The sequence below is a fragment of the Aquarana catesbeiana genome, linkage group LG01 (genome assembly GCF_042186555.1).
Source record: "Aquarana catesbeiana isolate 2022-GZ linkage group LG01, ASM4218655v1, whole genome shotgun sequence".
Lineage (NCBI taxonomy): Eukaryota > Metazoa > Chordata > Amphibia > Anura > Ranidae > Aquarana > Aquarana catesbeiana.
In genome coordinates this window covers 991,333,761-991,347,284 of record NC_133324.1, presented here as the reverse complement: position 1 = coordinate 991,347,284, position 13,524 = coordinate 991,333,761, and the positions used below count along the sequence as shown (strand labels likewise).

At 47.3% G+C, this 13,524-nt stretch overlaps 1 protein-coding gene across 1 annotated transcript in view; it reads right to left on the bottom strand.

Annotated features, from left to right (window-relative positions):
• The window catches only part of LOC141124069 (kunitz-type U19-barytoxin-Tl1a-like), a 77,281-nt gene extending 65,909 nt beyond the window's left edge, over positions 1 to 11,372 (bottom strand). Inside the window, exon 1 of the mRNA XM_073612171.1 lies at positions 11,226 to 11,372. The gene's annotated coding sequence lies outside the window, so the exon portion shown is untranslated. The remainder of the gene's footprint in view (positions 1 to 11,225) is intronic.
• Between the last annotated feature and the right edge of the window lie 2,152 nt (positions 11,373 to 13,524).

Below are 13,524 nucleotides of genomic sequence, written 5' to 3'. Positions count from 1 at the left end.
ATCAGTACATGTACACAGGATCCCCGATCTCTCCTCTATGTTATCAGTACATGTACACAGGATCCCCGATCTCTCCTCTATGTTATCTTATCAGTACATGTACACAGGATCCCCGATCTCTCCTCTATGTTATCTTATCAGTACATGTACACAGGATCCCCGATCTCTCCTCTATGTTATCAGTACATGTACACAGGATCCCCGATCTCTCCTCTATGTTATCTTATCAGTACATGTACACAGGATCCCCGATCTCTCCTCTATGTTATCAGTACATGTACACAGGATCCCCGATCTCTCCTCTATGTTATCTTATCAGTACATGTACACAGGATCCCCCATCTCTCCTCTGTTATCAGTACATGTACACAGGATCCCCGATCTCTCCTCTATGTTATCTTATCAGTACATGTACACAGGATCCCCGATCTCTCCTCTATGTTATCAGTAGAGGTACACAGGATCCCCGATCTCTCCTCTATGTTATCTTATCAGTACATGTACACAGGATCCCCGATCTCTCCTCTATGTTATCAGTACATGTACACAGGATCCCCGATCTCTTCTCTATGTTATCAGTACATGTACACAGGATCCCGATCTCTCCTCTATGTTATCAGTACATGTACACAGGATCCCCGATCTCTCCTCTATGTTATCTTATCAGTACATGTACACAGGATCCCCGATCTCTCCTCTATGTTATCTTATCAGTACATGTACACAGGATCCCCGATCTCTCCTCTATGTTATCAGTACATGTACACGGGTTCCTTTATAGTCCTTTCTAGGCAGTTGTGTTTAGAGGCTTTTTTTGGAACCCAAAAAAATGTGTTCAAAAGCTGTGTTTAGAGGCATTTGAAACGTCAAACGCGGCTAAACGCGGCTAAACGGACGTTTTTAGACGCTGGTTTCTAGCTGTCAAGTTACATTTCAGGAGAGGTTGAACAATGTCCCGTGTACATGAAGCGTTACAGTGAGGGGGGAGGCCATTCAACTGCCCCAGACCTTATCAAATTGGAGAAGCGCCCCCCTGTTCAAATATGTGGCTTTGTAGAAGGGTAGAGGCCTATTTACTAAAGCCTTCCAGGACTCTAGCGAAGAAGGAGTAGAACTCTTCTAAGACAAAACTATGCATGCGGTCTTGCCTACACACGGTCAACCCAAAGTCCGACCGTCCAGAACGCGGTGACGTACAACATGTACGACGGGACTAGAAAAAGGAAGTTCAATAGCCAGTAGCTTCCGTCTTGTACTTGCTTCAGAGCATGCGTTGTTTTTGATCCGTTGGAACAGCATACAGACAATCGGTTTTCCCGATAGGAATTGGTTCCTTTGGAAATATTTAGAACATGTTCCATTTCTAGGTTCATCAGAATTTTAGAAAAAAGAAGTCCGATGAGGTCTACACATGATCGGAATAGACGATGAAAAGCTCCCGTCTGACTTTTTCTGTCGGACATTCCGCTCGTGTGTACGCGGCATGAGAGAGGTGGTTGTCACCTCCTGTATACATATCAAAACATCCTTCTAGTATTTCTGTATACCAGGACAATCCCAGAAGATATGAATACAGTCAGCCCCCCCTGGAGAACAACGCCAGAAAGAAGAGGTGACTGAACCAAGCCGGGGTCATGTATATATGATCCAAACATGTGTAGTGGATCAGTTAGTCTCGGGTCAAGATTAGTCTGGTAAAGGGGGCATCCCAGACAACCTCCCAATCCTCTGTGTCCAAATCCAGGACCACCGACTCCCACTTATCTCTACACACAATCATAACCTGGACAGTCTCAGGGTAAAGGAACTTATAAATAGTAGATTGGGGCTTTTGAAGATCATCCTCCCTTAGTATGGGTTCAAGGGCAGACACTGAGAATGAAGCCCTTACATGTTTAAACTGTGTTTGGTATGCGTGTCTTAGTTGTATATACCGGGAAAAACGGGTATTTGGCATCTGATGTAGAGATTTCATTTCATCGAAAGGTTTCAGCTGCCCATTGGTGACGACATTGCCAATCTTTTTAATCCCAAATTTCGTCCAGACCACTGGATCTTCAAACGCAAAGAATTGAGGCAGATTAGGATTTCTCCACAAAGGGGCGTGAGGCGAGAGTGGGAAGGGACCCCCAAATTCCTCACTATGTGCAACCATCCAAGCACGTAAAACTGACCTCATAGAAGTGGTCAAGACATAGGCTGATCTGGGCCCTCTAAATACCAAATGGGCCAATGCTTCATATGAACCTACGAGCGCCGCCTCAAGGGCAACTACAGCATCATAATTATATATTACGTCCATCAAGTCCAACCTATGTGTGTGATTATGTGTCAGTATTACAATCAACTGAATCAAATTCTTTTTCCAGATCCATGCAAACCAGCACTCGTTCATCTGGGCCCTCTGGACGTAATTCGACGGGTAAATACTCTCCGAATGTTGAGATCAGTGGCTTTATGAGCCATGAGGCCAGAGCCAAATAATGAAGCACTTTAATGAGTCTGGAGGATAACATTTTAGTAAGAATTTTTAAGTCCATATTTAATAAAGCAATGGGGTCTATATGAAGCACAGAGAAGGGGGTCCTTGTCCGGCTTAGCGTTAGCCTCATAAAAAGATGGGGGAAAGGAATTTGTGCTGAGACATTCATTGTATAAGTTAAGCAAATGTGGCGATTGTTGTTCCGCATAATACTGATACCACTCCGTAGGGAACCCGTCTGGACCAGGGGACTTACCATTTGGAAAGGAGCCAATGTCCCCAGAAACCTTCTCCCCAGTGAATGGTGCATCTAGCAGCAGCTTAGTCTCATCAGGAAGGGTGAGCAGATCCAGCCCCACAAGAAGACCAAACCGTGTCCTGTTATCATATGGTGGATCATATGGTGGATCATATGGTGGATCATATGGTGGTATGGGTGAGTATCGTGACCTATAGAATTTGACAAAAGCCTGAAGCACGTCCTCCTCCGAGGATTTAGGAATCCCATTCGCCTCATATACACATGGCACAAGAGTTGGAGTATGAGAATCAGCAGTCAGCATAGCAAGCAGTTTTCCATTCTTCTCACCAGCCTCCAATAGGTTCTCAACCTGTTTATGGACCATACACGGAGTTTGATTGCAATGATGGAGGTTTAAGTCCCTTCTTGCCTGATGAAGTGACTGCAAGGTCTCAGGAGTAGGAGCAGCTGCATGTTCAGTGGTGATCTCCTCCTCCAACAACCTGTGGGTGTCACCATTTTAGGATATTCTGGCCGCCATTATGGCTGAACTATATTCACCCCTGATGACTGCCTTAAACGAGTCCCACACTATTTGTGGAGTGGAGGAGTCTACATTAGCCGGCCAGAAGGTGTCAAATTGTGCCCTTACCATTTGTTCCACCGTAGGCTCCACCACCCAGCCAGGATGTAGGCATCAAATAACGGGAGGCCTCCAATGGAAGGTAGGGGTCAAGGTAACCTGCAATGGGGAGTGATGTGAGATACCCCCAGATAGTATGTGGCATCTGATATCCAGGATAGAAGGTCTGAGTTAGAAAATGCCATATCCAATCCAAAAGAGGAATAAAAGACAAATAAGAATACTTCCCAACCTCCGGATGTTTCCATCTCCATAATTCACCAAGCCCAGCCGCCTCCGCCCATAACGCGAGGTCAGGATTGTGCGTCCTGGAAGACGTGTCCAATGAATCATCTAACACATTGTTAAAGTCTCCCAAAATGAGAATTTTCAGAGGCAAAAAGGAAGTGAACCCGTCAGTTATGGAGTCTAGGGTCACATTTGTACTGTTTTTAGGCACGTTTTGCATTTATATGACAGCATTTTTATGTGTTTTTTCATTGCAGTTTTCATGCATTTTGTGTTTTAAGTTTTCTTTTTCAGGTGAATAGGTAGGGGTACGATGTACCCGATATCCATTCACATGGGGGGGGCTGGATCTGAGGGTCCCCTTTTTTAAGGGGGGCTTCCAGATTCTGATAAGACCCTGACAACCACTGGCATAGGTTGTCGGGGAGAGGCTCTTTTCCCCATCAACATGGGGGCAAGGTGCTTTGGAGCGAGCAGGGGGCCCCAAAGCACGCACCCCCCCATGTTGACGGCATGTGGCCTGGTACGGTTCAAGAGGGGGGGGCCACTCGCTCGTCCCCACCCTGTTTCCTGACCTGCTGGGTGGCATGCTCGGATAAGGGTCTGGTATGGATTTTTGGGGGGGGCCCCATGCCATTTTTTTTAAATGTTGGCGGGGGGGTCCCCTCCTCTTTTTTTTTTTTTGCCAGCAATTTTTTTTTTTACATTCAGCTGTCAGTGGGGAACTCCGCTGACAGCTGATGATTCATCGGTTGTTAAGGACATGGCGGCCGGCCCCCTGCTTAGCAACCAGCTATATACAATGTTAAAATAAGAACTGCAAAAATCACATCAGAAATCGCATCACAAACACAACACTTGCGTTTCTGGAGCGGTTCCATTGAAATCTTATTACCCGAATCCCTTCCAAAAACGCACAGCTGTGAACTTGTACCATAGGAAGCCACGTTATAATGGACTGTAGTGTGGAGCGGAGGCGGTCCATACATGTCAGTTAATGACCATTTATCCGATTCCCAACCACCTCACCTTCTTTTACTGCTGAAGAACGTCTCTCCGGAGTGAAATCCCATATGGCTTTACCCAGGAGAACCTCCAGAGGGCGGGCACCTCCGCTGCAGGAGACTCGATGCCAGTGTCCGGCGGGTGCGATCACCGGAGGCCACGTGCGATCACCGGAGGCCATGTGCGATCACTGGAGGCCATGTGTGATCACTGGAGGCCATGTGCGATCACTGGAGGCCATGTGCAATCACTGGAGGCCATGTGCGATCACCGGAGGCCACGTGCGATCACTGGAGGCCACGTGCGATCACCGGAGGCCACGTGCGATCACCGGAGGCCACGTGCGATCACCGGAGGCCACGTGCGATCACCGGAGGCCATGTGCGATCACTGGAGGCCATGTGCGATCACTGGAGGCCATGTGCGATCACCGGAGGCCACGTGCGATCACTGGAGGCCACGTGCGATCACCGGAGGCCATGTGCGATCACCGGAGGCCATGTGCGATCACCGGAGGCCATGTGCGATCACTGGAGGCCATGTGCGATCACCGGAGGCCACGTGCGGTCACCGGAGGCCACGAGCGATCACTGGAGGCCATGTGCGATCACCGGAGGCCACGTGCGGTCACCGGAGGCCACGAGCGATCAACGGAGGCCACGTGCGATCACCGGAGGCCACGTGCGATCACTGGAGGCCACGTGCGATCGCGTGCACGAGAGCCAACACAGGTATTTGTGTACGAACATAGAGAACAATGTGCTGTCAGGGGACGTCATTTGTTCCTAGTAAGTAGGAACAGCGATCTCTCTCCTCCCCTCCCCCTACAGTTAGAACACGCTGAGGGAACACAGTTAACCCCTTCATCGCCCCCTAGTGGTTAACCCCTTCCCTGCCACTGACATTTACACAGGAATCAATGCGTTTGCATTTGTATTGTATATACAAAAATATGTAGAAGAATACGATCGTTCTAAAGTGAGGAAGAAATGCGTTTTTTATATATTTTTGAGGATATTTATTATAGTAAAAAGTAAAAAAATATGGTTTTTATTTTTTTTTTTAAATTGTCGCTATTTTTTTTGTTTATAGCGCAAAAAATAAAAACCACACAGATGATCAAATTCCACTAAAAGAAATCTCTATTTGTGGGGAAAAAAGACGTCAGTTTTGTTTTGTGTAGAACGTCGCACGACCGCGCAATTGTTAGATAAAGTAACGCAGTGCGAATCACAAAAAGTGCTCTGGTCAGGAAGGGGGGTAAATCTTCCGGGGCTGAAGTGGTTAAAGGAGTCTATTTTTAGGACCACATCTCATATCTCCCCCCCCCCCCCCCCAGGATGAGAGAATAGAGACCCCTCCCCCCAGGAAAGGTGCGTCGTATCGATTGCTCTCCTATAACAATATCGGGGGGGGAGGGGAATATCAGATTTTATATATTGCAGAACTGAAGATCTTATAAACTTTGACTTGGAAGCGACATTCCAGGAGATCGAGAGAGACACAACATAGACAATGAGACCACAGCGCCATCTACAGGCAGAGAAAGAGATTACAGTCTCTGATCATCTCCTGTATTATGTCTGCAGTCTCTGATCATCTCCTGTACTATGTCTGCAGTCTCTGATCATCTCCTGTACTATGTCTGCAGTCTCTGATCATCTCCTGTACTATGTCTGCATTCTCTGATCATCTCCTGTACTATGTCTGCAGTCTCTGATCATCTCCTGTATTATGTCTGCAGTCTCTGATCATCTCCTGTACTATGTCTGCAGTCTCTGATCATCTCCTGTACTATGTCTGCAGTCTCTGATCATCTCCTGTACTATGTCTGCAGTCTCTGATCATCTCCTGTACTATGTCTGCAGTCTCTGATCATCTCCTGTATTATGTCTGCAGTCTCTGATCATCTCCTGTATTATGTCTGCAGTCTCTGATCATCTCCTGTATTATGTCTGCAGTCTCTGATCATCTCCTGTACTATGTCTGCAGTCTCTGATCATCTCCTGTATTATGTCTGCAGTCTCTGATCATCTCCTGTATTATGTCTGCAGTCTCTGATCATCTCCTGTACTATGTCTGCAGTCTCTGATCATCTCCTGTACTATGTCTGCAGTCTCTGATCATCTCCTGTACTATGTCTGCAGTCTCTGATCATCTCCTGTATTATGTCTGCAGTCTCTGATCATCTCCTGTACTATGTCTGCAGTCTCTGATCATCTCCTGTACAATGTCTGCAGTCTCTGATCATCTCCTGTATTATGTCTGCAGTCTCTGATCATCTCCTGTATTATGTCTGCAGTCTCTGATCATCTCCTGTATTATGTCTGCAGTCTCTGATCATCTCCTGTATTATGTCTGCAGTCTCTGATCATCCCCTGTATTATGTCTGCAGTCTCTGATCATCTCCTGTACTATGTCTGCAGTCTCTGACCATCTCCTGTATTATGTCTGCAGTCTCTGATCATCTCCTGTACTATGTCTGCAGTCTCTGATCATCTCCTGTACTATGTCTGCAGTCTCTGATCATCTCCTGTACTATGTCTTCAGTCTCTGATCATCTCCTGTATTATGTCTGCAGTCTCTGATCATCTCCTGTATTATGTCTGCAGTCTCTGATCATCTCCTGTACTATGTCTGCAGTCTCTGATCATCTCCTGTACTATGTCTGCAGTCTCTGATCATCTCCTGTATTATGTCTGCAGTCTCTAATCATCTCCTGTACTATGTCTGCAGTCTCTGATCATCTCCTGTATTATGTCTGCAGTCTCTGATAATCTCCTGTACTATGTCTGCAGTCTCTGATCATCTCCTGTACTATGTCTGCAGTCTCTGATCATCTCCTGTACCATGTCTGCAGTCTCTGATCATCTCCTGTATTATGTCTGCAGTCTCTGATCATCTCCTGTACTATGTCTGCAGTCTCTGATCATCTCCTGTATTATGTCTGCAGTCTCTGATCATCTCCTGTACTATGTCTGCAGTCTCTGATCATCTCCTGTACTATGTCTGCAGTCTCTGATCATCTCCTGTACTATGTCTGCAGTCTCTGATCATCTCCTGTACTATGTCTGCATTCTCTGATCATCTCCTGTACTATGTCTGCAGTCTCTGATCATCTCCTGTATTATGTCTGCAGTCTCTGATCATCTCCTGTACTATGTCTGCAGTCTCTGATCATCTCCTGTACTATGTCTGCAGTCTCTGATCATCTCCTGTACTATGTCTGCAGTCTCTGATCATCTCCTGTACTATGTCTGCAGTCTCTGATCATCTCCTGTATTATGTCTGCAGTCTCTGATCATCTCCTGTATTATGTCTGCAGTCTCTGATCATCTCCTGTATTATGTCTGCAGTCTCTGATCATCTCCTGTACTATGTCTGCAGTCTCTGATCATCTCCTGTATTATGTCTGCAGTCTCTGATCATCTCCTGTATTATGTCTGCAGTCTCTGATCATCTCCTGTACTATGTCTGCAGTCTCTGATCATCTCCTGTACTATGTCTGCAGTCTCTGATCATCTCCTGTACTATGTCTGCAGTCTCTGATCATCTCCTGTATTATGTCTGCAGTCTCTGATCATCTCCTGTACTATGTCTGCAGTCTCTGATCATCTCCTGTACAATGTCTGCAGTCTCTGATCATCTCCTGTATTATGTCTGCAGTCTCTGATCATCTCCTGTATTATGTCTGCAGTCTCTGATCATCTCCTGTATTATGTCTGCAGTCTCTGATCATCTCCTGTATTATGTCTGCAGTCTCTGATCATCCCCTGTATTATGTCTGCAGTCTCTGATCATCTCCTGTACTATGTCTGCAGTCTCTGACCATCTCCTGTATTATGTCTGCAGTCTCTGATCATCTCCTGTACTATGTCTGCAGTCTCTGATCATCTCCTGTACTATGTCTGCAGTCTCTGATCATCTCCTGTACTATGTCTTCAGTCTCTGATCATCTCCTGTATTATGTCTGCAGTCTCTGATCATCTCCTGTATTATGTCTGCAGTCTCTGATCATCTCCTGTACTATGTCTGCAGTCTCTGATCATCTCCTGTACTATGTCTGCAGTCTCTGATCATCTCCTGTATTATGTCTGCAGTCTCTAATCATCTCCTGTACTATGTCTGCAGTCTCTGATCATCTCCTGTATTATGTCTGCAGTCTCTGATAATCTCCTGTACTATGTCTGCAGTCTCTGATCATCTCCTGTACTATGTCTGCAGTCTCTGATCATCTCCTGTACCATGTCTGCAGTCTCTGATCATCTCCTGTATTATGTCTGCAGTCTCTGATCATCTCCTGTATTATGTCTTCAGTCTCTGATCATCTCCTGTATTATGTCTGCAGTCTCTGATCATCTCCTGTATTATGTCTGCAGTCTCTGATCATCTCCTGTACTATGTCTGCAGTCTCTGATCATCTCCTGTACCATGTCTGCAGTCTCTGATCATCTCCTGTATTATGTCTGCAGTCTCTGATCATCTCCTGTACTATGTCTGCAGTCTCTGATCATCTCCTGTATTATGTCTGCAGTCTCTGATCATCTCCTGTATTATGTCTGCAGTCTCTGATCATCTCCTGTACTATGTCTGCAGTCTCTGATCATCTCCTGTATTATGTCTGCAGTCTCTGATCATCTCCTGTATTATGTCTGCAGTCTCTGATCATCTCCTGTATTATGTCTGCAGTCTCTGATCATCTCCTGTATTATGTCTGCAGTCTCTGATCATCTCCTGTATTATGTCTGCAGTCTCTGATCATCTCCTGTACTATGTCTGCAGTCTCTGATCATCTCCTGTATTATGTCTGCAGTCTCTGATCATCTCCTGTACTATGTCTGCAGTCTCTGATCATCTCCTGTATTATGTCTGCAGTCTCTGATCATCTCCTGTACTATGTCTGCAGTCTCTGATCATCTCCTGTATTATGTCTGCAGTCTCTGATCATCTCCTGTACTATGTCTGCAGTCTCTGATCATCTCCTGTATTATGTCTGCAGTCTCTGATCATCTCCTGTACTATGTCTGCAGTCTCTGATCATCTCCTGTATTATGTCTGCAGTCTCTGATCATCTCCTGTACTATGTCTGCAGTCTCTGATCATCTCCTGTATTATGTCTGCAGTCTCTGATCATCTCCTGTATTATGTCTGCAGTCTCTGATCATCTCCTGTATTATGTCTGCAGTCTCTGAATATCTTCGGATATTCCAACAATCCTTCTCTGTGATTTCAACATCCCCGCTAATACAAACACTCCCGCTACTTCTAAACTTCTTAGTCTAACCTCTTCATTTGACCTGAAGCAATGGGTACAGGCTTCTACTCACTCTGATGGCAACACCCTTGACCTTGTATTCTCCTACCTATGCACTCCATGCAACTTCTCAAACAATCCTTTTCCTCTCTCCGACCATCACCTTAGTTTCTCTCTCCCCCTGTCTTCCACCACCTTTCCCTTCAATCGCCTAACCATCACCCGTAGAAACTTTCACACCTTCAACTCCTCTCTCCTCTATTCTGCTACTGACCACCTCTATGACAAAATCTCTCCCCTGTCCTGCCCCAACCAAGCCACGTCCATCTACAATAAATCTCTGTCCTCCACCCTGGATAAGCTCGCTCCCCTCACTACACGCAGAATCAGGCCTTGACCCCTACAACCCTGGCAAACAGATGACACTAAAATTCTCAAAAAACGTAGTCGTGCTCTTGAGCGTCTGTGGCACAAGACTAAGTCTCTCAAAGACTTCAATCAATACAAATCTGCCCTCCAAATATACTATTCTTTCCGCCACACTGCCAAGCAAATCTATTTTACAACTCTTATTAATACCTTCTCATCCAGTCCCCGTAAACTCTTCTCTACCTTCAACTCTCTACTTTGTCCTCCACTGCCTCCACCCACTGACTTACTCACTGCCCAGGAAATCGCTAATCACTTCAAAAACAAGATTGATACAATCCGTGATGAAATCTCCATTCTACAGGTATCTCCCCCAGCTAAGACCCCATGTCAACAGGTACAACTGAAACTCCCCCTATTCAAATCTGCTACTACAGATGAAGTTGCTAAACTCCTTTCTATCGCCCACCTAACCACCTGTCCCCTGGACCCTATTCCCTCTCATATGCTACGGTCACCCTCTGACCCCATCCTACACTCTCTAACCCACATCTTCAATCTCTCCCTCACCTCTGGCACCTTCCCCGAAGCTCTAAAACATGCACTGGTCACCCCCATACTTAAAAAGCCGTCTTTGGACCCTACCAATCTCAACAACCTACGCCCAATCTCCTTGCTCCCCTTTTCCTCTAAACTCCTTGAACGCCTGGTTTACAACCAACTGAGTGACCACCTCATTAAAAACAACCTTCTTGATCCCCTTCAATCTGGATTTTGCCCCCAACACTCCACAGAAACTGCTCTTTTAAAACTCACAAATGACCTACTAACTGCAAAAACCAACGGACACTATTCTGTACTCCTACTTCTGGACCTTTCAGCTGCCTTTGACATGGTTGACCACCCCCTCCTCCTCAAAAAACTTTACTCCTTTGGTCTCCGTGACTGTGCTCTTCAGTGGCTCTCATCCTACCTATCCCAACGCACCTTCAGTGTCACTTACAATTCTACTTCCTCCACTCCTCTTCCCTTCTCTGTCGGGGTCCCCCAAGGTTCTGTTCTTGGACCTCTTTTATTTTCAATCCACACCTCTTCCCTGGGTCAGCTGATAGCCTCTCACGGCTTTCAATATCATTTCTATGCTGATGACACACAAATCTATCTCTCCACCCCTCAACTCACTCCATCAGTCTTCTCACACATCACTAACTTACTAACCGACATATCTGTATGGAGGTCACACCACTTCCTCAAACTCAACTTGTCCAAAACTGAGCTTATAATATTTCCTCCCCCACGTGCCTCTTCCCCTGACTTCTGTGTGAAGAGCAACGGCACAACCATCCCCCCATCCCCCACATGTCTGGGTACTAAGTGTTATCCTGGATTCTAAACTCTCCTTTCATCCCCACATCCAATCACTTTCCAAAGCTCAACCTCCGCAACATCTCCAAACTACGTCCCTTTCTAACCAATGAAACCACAAAGCTCCTGATTCACTCCCTGGTTATCTCTCACCTCGACTACTGCAACTCACTCCTCATTGGCTTACCTTTAAATAGACTCCTCCCCCTTCAGTCCATCATGAATGCTGCTGCCAGACTCATCCACCTTACAAACCGCTCAGTGTCTGCTACCCCTCTCTGCCAATCCCTCCATTGGTCTCCATTCAGTGTCCTCCACCCCTCTCTGCCAATCCCTCCATTGGTCTCCATTCAGTGTCCTCCACCCCTCTCTGCCAATCCCTCCACTGTCCTCCATTCAGTGTCCTCCACCCCTCTCTACCAATCCCTCCATTGGTCTCCATTCAGTGTCCTCCACCCCTCTCTGCCAACCTCCATTGGTCTCTGCTATCCCTCTCTGCCAATCCCTCCACTGGTCTCCATTCAGTGTCCTCCACCCCTCTCTGCCAATCCCTCCACTGGTCTCCATTCAGTGTCCTCCACCCCCCTCTGCCAATCCCTCCATTGGTCTCCATTCAGTGTCCTCCACCTCTCTCTGCCAATCCCTCCATTGGTCTCCATTCAGTGTCCTCCACCCCTCTCTGCCAATTCCTCCATTGGCCTCCATTCAGTGTCTACTACCCCTCTCTGCCAATCCCTCCATTGGTCTCCATTCAGTGTCCTCCACCCCTCTCTGCCAACCCCTCCATTGGTCTCCATTCAGTGTCCTCCACCCCTCTCTGCCAATCCCTCCACTGTCCTCCATTCAGTGTCCTCCACCCCTCTCTACCAATCCCTCCATTGGTCTCCATTCAGTGTCCTCCACCCCTCTCTGCCAACCTCCATTGGTCTCTGCTATCCCTCTCTGCCAATCCCTCCATTGGTCTCCATTCAGTGTCCTCCACCCCTCTCTGCCAATCCCTCCATTGGTCTCCATTCAGTGTCCTCCACCCCTCTCTGCCAATCCCTCCATTGGTCTCCATTCAGTGTCCTCCACCCCTCTCTGCCAATCCCTCCACTGGTCTCCATTCAGTGTCCTCCACCCCTCTCTACCAATCCCTCCACTGGTCTCCATTCAGTGTCCTCCACCCCTCTCTGCCAATCCCTCCATTGGTCTCCATTCAGTGTCCTCCACCCCTCTCTGCCAATCCCTCCACTGGTCTCCATTCAGTGTCCTCCACCCCTCTCTGCCAATCCCTCCATTGGTCTCCATTCAGTGTCCTCCACCCCTCTCTGCCAATCCCTCCATTGGTCTCCATTCAGTGTCCTCCACCCCTCTCTGCCAATCCCTCCATTGGTCTCCATTCAGTGTCCTCCACCCCTCTCTGCCAATCCCTCCATTGGTCTCCATTCAGCGTCCTCCACCCCTCTCTGCCAATCTCTCCACTGACCTCCATTCAGTGTCCTCCACCCCTCTACCAATCCCTCCATTGGTCTCCATTCAGCGTCCTCCACCCCTCTCTGCCAATCTCTCCACTGGTCTCCATTCAGTGTTCTCCACCCCTCTCTACCAATCCCTCCACTGGTCTCCATTATGTGTCCTCCACCCCTCTCTACCAATCCCTCCATTGGTCTCCATTCAGTGTCTGCTACCCCTCTCTAACAATCCCTCCATTGGTCTCCATTCAGTGTCCTCCACCCCTCTCTGCCAATCCCTCCATTGGTCTCCATTCAGTGTCCTCCACCCCTCTCTGCCAATCCCTCCACTGGTCTCCATTCAGTGTCCTCCACCCCTCTCTGCCAATCCCTCCATTGGTCTCCATTCAGTGTCCTCCACCCCTCTCTGCCAATCCCTCCATTGGTCTCCATTCAGCGTCCTCCACCCCTCTCTGCCAATCTCTCCACTGACCTCCATTCAGT